Genomic DNA, 6,925 nt, shown 5'->3' on the forward strand with positions numbered 1-6,925 from the left:
CGGCGGTAGAGCTGCCGCCGCTTGCGATCACAGCTTTTTTAATTTTTTTTTATTTTGCTGCTTGGGGCGGCAAAAACGCTGGAGCCGGCCCTGTCTAGGGCTCCAGCAAGGCCTCTACTTACGGCAGACGAACCCTGGCCATTGCCCTTGTCTTTCCCTTCACAGCCATCACATAATATACTGAGGAAGAAAATGTCCAACCAAATCACTGTGACAGAGTTCCTTCTCCTGGGATTCTCTGACATTTGGGAGATGCAAATTTTGCATTTCATGCTGTTTCTAGGGATTTACCTGGCAGCCCTGACTGGGAATCTTCTCATCATCACAGCCAAAGCTCTCAACCACCGTCTTCACACACCCATGTATTTCTTCCTGAAGAATATGTCCGTCCCAGACCTTAGCTCAATCTCCATTGTCATCCCCAAGTCCATTGCCAATTCCCTCATGAGCACCAGGGCCACTACGTATTATGGATGTGCCGCCCAATAATTTCTCTTCCTTTTCTTCGCTGCAGCTGAGCTTTCCTTAATAATCATCATGGCGTATGACTGGTACATTTCCATCTGCCAACCACTGCACTATGAGTCAATGATGAACAGGAGAGCTTGTGTCCAAATGACAGCCAGTATCTGGATCAGTGGGGTTCTCAATTCTGCACTGCACACTGGAAGCACGTTTACAATAATCTTCTGTGGAGACAATGAGATGGAGCAGTTCTTCTGTGAAATCCCCCAGCTCCTCAAACTTGCTTCTTATGACTCATATCTCAGTGAAACTGGGGCTATTGCCTTTAGCTTGTACTTTGCCTTAAACTGCTTTGTCTTTAAAATTGTGTCATATGTTTTGATCTTCAAAACAGTGCTGAGAGTCCCCTCTGAGCAGGACTGGCATAAAGCTTTCTCCACCTGCCTCCCTCACCTCATTGTGGTCTCTGTGTTTGTTTGCACTGCTAGTTTTGCCTATATTAAACCCACCTCCAGCTCAATCTCATGTCTGGATCTCGTGGTGCCAGTTTTATATCCCCTGGTGCCTCCCATGATGAATCTGATCATTTATAGCATGAGGAACAAGGATATCAAATCTGCCCTGTGGAAAATGATTGGGTTATGGCTATTCTCCAAAAAATAAAATGGCCAACTTTCTCCCATGACCATCGTCTCATTCTGTGTTTCTTTATAAATATAATCAACTCTTGACATTATTGTCTCCATGAGAACATAACGTGCAATCCGTTTTGGCACACTGAGTTATTTACACTGGTAAATATCTAGAAAAAACTCCACTCAGATCAATGGAGTAATTACAGATTTACAGCTATATAAATATCCTGTCTTCACACAGTGGCCAATGTCATATGCTTCACAGAGAATGAACAGAACAGGGCAATTATTGAGTGACCCATCCTGTGTTGTCCAATTCCAGCATCTGGCAATCAGAGGCTTAGGACACCCAGAGCATAGGGTTGCATGCCTGACTCTCTTGGTTAATAGCCATTAATGGACCTATCCTCCATGACCTTATCATGTTTAGCTATCCATCCATACCCATACATACCCCTCTATCTATTGATCGATCGATCTGTCTGAGGCTTATGTACTGCCACCCATCACTTATGTACTGCCACTGGTATCAGAGCACTTTCCATATAAAATCAGTTACCATATCAAAGTCACACATGGGGTCTCTGGCTCTTCTCCTTATTTCAGGATGGGGAGTAAAGATTCTGCCCCCTCCACGTCCCCGAGGCCAGAGGAGCTCTCTGTTCCCACTACCAAACCAAGGCCGGAATAGCTGTCAGCCTCGGCCATGGCCATGGGCTCAAGGTGTCAGCCGCTGCCCCCGGTGTCAGGGCTCTTTTGCTATAATGAACCCCTGGCTTTAACAAATAAATGGCTTGGATCCCCAGGGGTTCGTTATAGTGAGGATGTACTGTATTTTGTTGGTTGGTTGATTTATTTCTTTGTTTCAGATGTTTTTGGTGTGTGTGTGTTTGGGACGGCGAGGTATGTTTGATTAGATGGGAGTATCCATTTGATGTCATCAAGTAGTGGGTACAACCAGATCAGGCCCCGGACGGAGCATGTGCCTATCTTCCCCTGGTTCGTGGTTCCCTAGCAGAGACAGGGGCCGCCCTTACTGGACTTAGGCATCTCTCTCTGAGCTAGCACACACTCCTCTCCTCAGCATCTCCCATCGGCTAGCTCAGGCGCCTCCCCTCCTAATGTGCTGGAATTTTTGACTCACATTCTTAGGTGTCTGTCTCTCCCTATCTGTTGTTTAGGGAACCCCGGTGCCTGACTCAGGCTGTGTCTGACCCTATTCTTGTCCCAGTGATTTTCTAGGTGCCTAAACTTTAGGTGTTGCCGCACTGCGAGTTACGACACCTGGGCCTCTTTATGGATCCAGGCCCCAGGGGTATTTTAGGACCTAGTAGGTTTTTCAAAAGCAACTAGGCATCTACATCCCACTGAAATCTGTTCTCAGTGGTACCAGATGACAGAAGAAGGAGTGATGGACTCAAGTTGCAGTGGGGGAGGTTTAGGTTGAATATTAGGAAAAACTTTTTCACTAGGAGGTTGTTGAAGCACTGGAATGGGTTGGTGAAGCACTGGAATGTCATATGTAAGAAACGGGAGGTAATTGTCCCGCTCTACTTGGCACTGTTGAGGCCTCAGCTGGAGTATTGTGCCCTGTTCTGGGTGCCACTCTTTAAGAAAGATGTGGACAGATTGGCGAGAGTTCAGAGGAGACCAACAAAAATGATCAAAGGTTTAGAAAACCTGACCTGTAAGGAACACTGAAAAAAAACAGCATGCAGAGGAATGGGGTTTGATCTGGAAAAGAGGACCAGCAACTCCAGTCTGTAGCACAATACAAGAAAATTTCTTTAAAATACTGTTTGAATGGTACCTCGCACAGGCAGGTTAAATATATATTTATATATATATACAGACTAAATATTAGAGAAATTGTGGTGAAAGAGGAGATTTGATGCATTGGACATGTCCAGTTGTTAGAATATTGGAAGCAGTCTATAACTAAATGACCCAATTGTTGGCTATTTATTATGTAATAACCTTCTGGTGATCCTCCTGGGGCTTACTGGTGGAAATGGTCACACAACAGGAAATGAAAAATTAACCTCTGATCTGCTAGTAACTGCTCAGTTATTAGTAACCTCTCAATTGGAAATGAAACATAGTCTAAACATTGAGGAATAGTTCAAAACAATATGGGAAGTTGGTTATGGAAAAATTAACACAAAAATTATGTAATAGAAAAATAGACAGAGGACAAATAGATACTTAGATATTTGGTTACCTCTTATTCAGTGCTCAAAGTATATTCTCCTGCAAAAATATCCCAGCACACCTGTCCAATTGCTTTGCATATGAACACATCCAGCATAGGAAATGGCCCTGGTGTTCATGAGGGAGTTGGCCATGGATTTGGGAACCATGACAGAGATGGAGCCAAGGTCTATGACGGAGAGATTCATCAGGAAGAAGTACATGTGGGTGTGAAGGTGGTGGTCGAAGGCTATGGCCAGGAAGATAAGAAGATTCCCCATCAGGGCTGCCAGATAAATCACTAGAAACACCACAAAGTGCAAAATCTGCAGCTCCCAAACATCAGAGAATCCCAGCAGAAGGAACTCCATTAGGGTGGTTCAGTTGGACATCTTCTTTCTCATGACTTTGTGTGATGGTTGCAGAGAGAGGGACAAGAGCAAGGGCCAGGATTAGATCAGTAAAATAACTCTCCTTTTGTGAAAACCACCTTAATTTCCCTGGGTCAGACCCTTAGCTTGTGAAGATTGGTATAATATGGGAATGAGGAGGAGGAAAACAGCCCCACTGACTCCAATGGCTTTAGTCCTGATTTACACTGGGGTAAGAGAAAGTAGAATCAGCTAAATGGACTTCAGTGCAGTTACTCCTAATTTACACCAGGGTGATGGAGAGAAGAATTAGGAACAATTGCTTTTGAAGTATTTGTATACCTCTGTCACACAGAGGTGGGCGAACTCTGTATAACATTGTATAAATGTTACTATCCTCAGTTTATCGAGGGGAATCAGGGGTCTGGCTGGCCAGATTCTGCTGTCAGGGGCACTGCTGTGAATGTGGGTTAATTTCACTGCATGCCATGGAATTACTCCCCATTTATACTGCTCTAAATGGGAGTAGCATTTCGCCTGGAGGTGACCAAACCTCAACCATAATTACACAGTAAACTTGAGTCATGAATACAGCTCAGGACTCCTGATGCTTCGTCCCCCGTTCTAGCCAGTTTTCCATGCTCGCGGCGAGAGAAAGACGTTCTGGCTCCCTTCCTGCTTTTCTAACTACTCAACTAAACTTCCCCCCAGAGCTTCGAAGAAAACACAGGAATCCTGATTCTCAGTTCACCCTTGCTGTAACCCACTAAAATCAACACCTCTCCCGGAGCTGGAAATACAGTCCAGGAGTTCTGGCTCTACCCACCTCTTATTCAGTGCTCAAATTATATTCACCTGAAAAAAAATCCCAGCACATCTGTCCAATTGCTTTGCATAGGAACATTTAATAGACAAACCTGTTCTGTTAAATATGTGAATACAGAAATTTCACTCTATTTAATAAAATCACCAGAAATGATGAAGGAGTTCTAATGATCCTCACTCTGTACTATGGTAACAACCTGTTAAATAGAAAGATTTGGTGACTATATTCCCATATGATGTCTCTTTAAACCGAAGTTCACTGTTGTAATGATTGTTTTGTTTCTGATATTTACATGGCAAGGATTTGTAAACTTGTTAAAACTTCCTAAATAAACAGTTAAAAAAACCTGGGCATGTTGATCAAGCTGCCAGAGAAAAGTTCAGCTCCTAGTTTAGACTGATATAGATTACATTAAATCCACTGACACTAAAGTACAGTCAATGGAAAGAAGCAGGATTTATAACAGTGTGTGAGAAGAATTAAGCCCATTCTTAAAATAGACCACAAAATTTGCGCTGGTCAGAGGTTAAAAAAGTGGCATTGTCAGTTGAAGTGAAAATAATTGACCTTTTTGGAATTAAACGTTTTGATTTTCCAGTACAAAACAACTTTTCATTTAACTTTTTCCTTAATTTTACTTTAAAACATGGTCAACATTGAAACAAAATGTTTAGATTTTGTCAAAATGGAACCTGGTACAAAATTGTGTTTGACTTTTTGATTCACCTGATAACTTTTATTGCGTTCAATTGTTGCTATTTAAACACACAGGCAAACACTCACACAAACACCCATTCAGAATCTTCCATAGACTGATGCACACACACACACCATGATGCTCACTCACACTTCACACAAGCAGGCACACGTACACTATCCAACATGCAAACACTCACTCTAACACACCAGCCTAAATGCACCAAACGCACTCTTTCCCCCAGCACAAAAACAATCATAGACACACACTCATTGTCTCTCACACACAAACACAACACCGTTATGTCCCATATATCTCACTGGTCCCAGTTTAGATCGTATACTGTACATAATGATGTTACAAAACAAGGAACCAGATCTGAGTTTGACAATGAGAACAAAACATTTTGTGGGCCAAGACAGCAGTTCCCACATTTAGGAATATGAGCTCGGAATTGGCAATGCACATAGTGGAGGGGGTGTCTACAAACCCCTCCCACAACCAGATCCTATCACTGAAATGGAAGCATGGGAATCCATTAGAAATCTGCTAGCTTCTTGGTGCTGCGGCACTTGCATGATCTATCTCTTTATTCCTGTACATAATCTGTTGCCCCACTGTCTTGAATCTTCTGTCTGAACTATAGACTCATAGACTTATAGACTTTAAGGTCAGAAGGGACCAATATGGTCATCTAGTCTGACCTCCCGCATGATGCAGGCCACAAAAGCTGACCCACCCACTTTCCCTTAACTCAGCTGTTGAAGTCTCCAGATCGTGATTTAAAGACTTCAAGTTGCAGAGAATCCTCCAGCTTACGACCCCTGCCCTATGCTGCGGAGGAAGGCGAAAAACCTCCAGGGCCTCTGCCAATCTACCCTGGAGGAAAATTCCTTCCCGACCCCAAATATGGCGATCAGTAGAACCCCGAGCATACAGGCAAGATTCTCCAGCCGGACCCTCATTTTACCAGCTATGGCACGTTATTGCCTAATTTACTAAAATCACATTATCCCATCAAACCATTCCCTCCATAAACTTATCTAGCCTAATCTTGAAGCCAGAGAGGTCTTTCGCCCCCACCGTTTCCCTCGGAAGGCTGTTCCAAAATTTCACCCCTCTGACGGTTAGAAACCTTCGTCTAATTTCAAGCCTAAACTTCCCGACGGCCAGTTTATATCCATTTGTTCTCGTGTCCACATTAGTACTGAGCTGAAATAATTCCTCTCCCTCCCTGGTATTTATCCCTTTGATATATTTAAAGAGAGCAATCATATCCCCCCTCAGCCTTCTTTTGGTTAGGCTAAACAAACCGAGCTCCTCGAGTCTCCTTTCATAGAAAAAGTTTTCCATTCCTCGGATCATCCTAGTGGCCCTTCTCTGTACCCGTTCCAGTTTGAGTTCATCCTTTTTAAACATAGGAGACCAGAACTGCACACAGTACTCCAAATGAGGTCTCACCAGCGCCTTGTATAACGGAAGCAGCACCTCCTTGTCCCTACTAGAAATACCTCGCCTAACGCATCCCAAGATCGCATTAGCTTTTTTCACAGCCACGTCACATTGCCGACTCATAGTCATCCTGCGATCAACCAGGACTCCGAGGTCCTTCTCCTCCTCCGTCACTTCCAGCCGATGCGTCCCCAGCTTATAACTAAAATTCTTGTTAGTCATCCATAAATGCATCACCTTACACTTCTCACTATTAAATCTCATCCTATTATTATTACTCCAATTTACA

General features: G+C 43.5%; 1 pseudogene; it reads left to right on the forward strand.

The window, feature by feature from the left end:
• Window positions 1-252: 252 nt before the first annotated feature.
• Window positions 253-1,128, forward strand: LOC135887452 (olfactory receptor 14A16-like; annotated as a pseudogene).
• Window positions 1,129-6,925: the final 5,797 nt, after the last annotated feature.

This window comes from Emys orbicularis, chromosome 13 (genome assembly GCF_028017835.1).
Source record: "Emys orbicularis isolate rEmyOrb1 chromosome 13, rEmyOrb1.hap1, whole genome shotgun sequence".
NCBI lineage: Eukaryota > Metazoa > Chordata > Testudines > Emydidae > Emys > Emys orbicularis.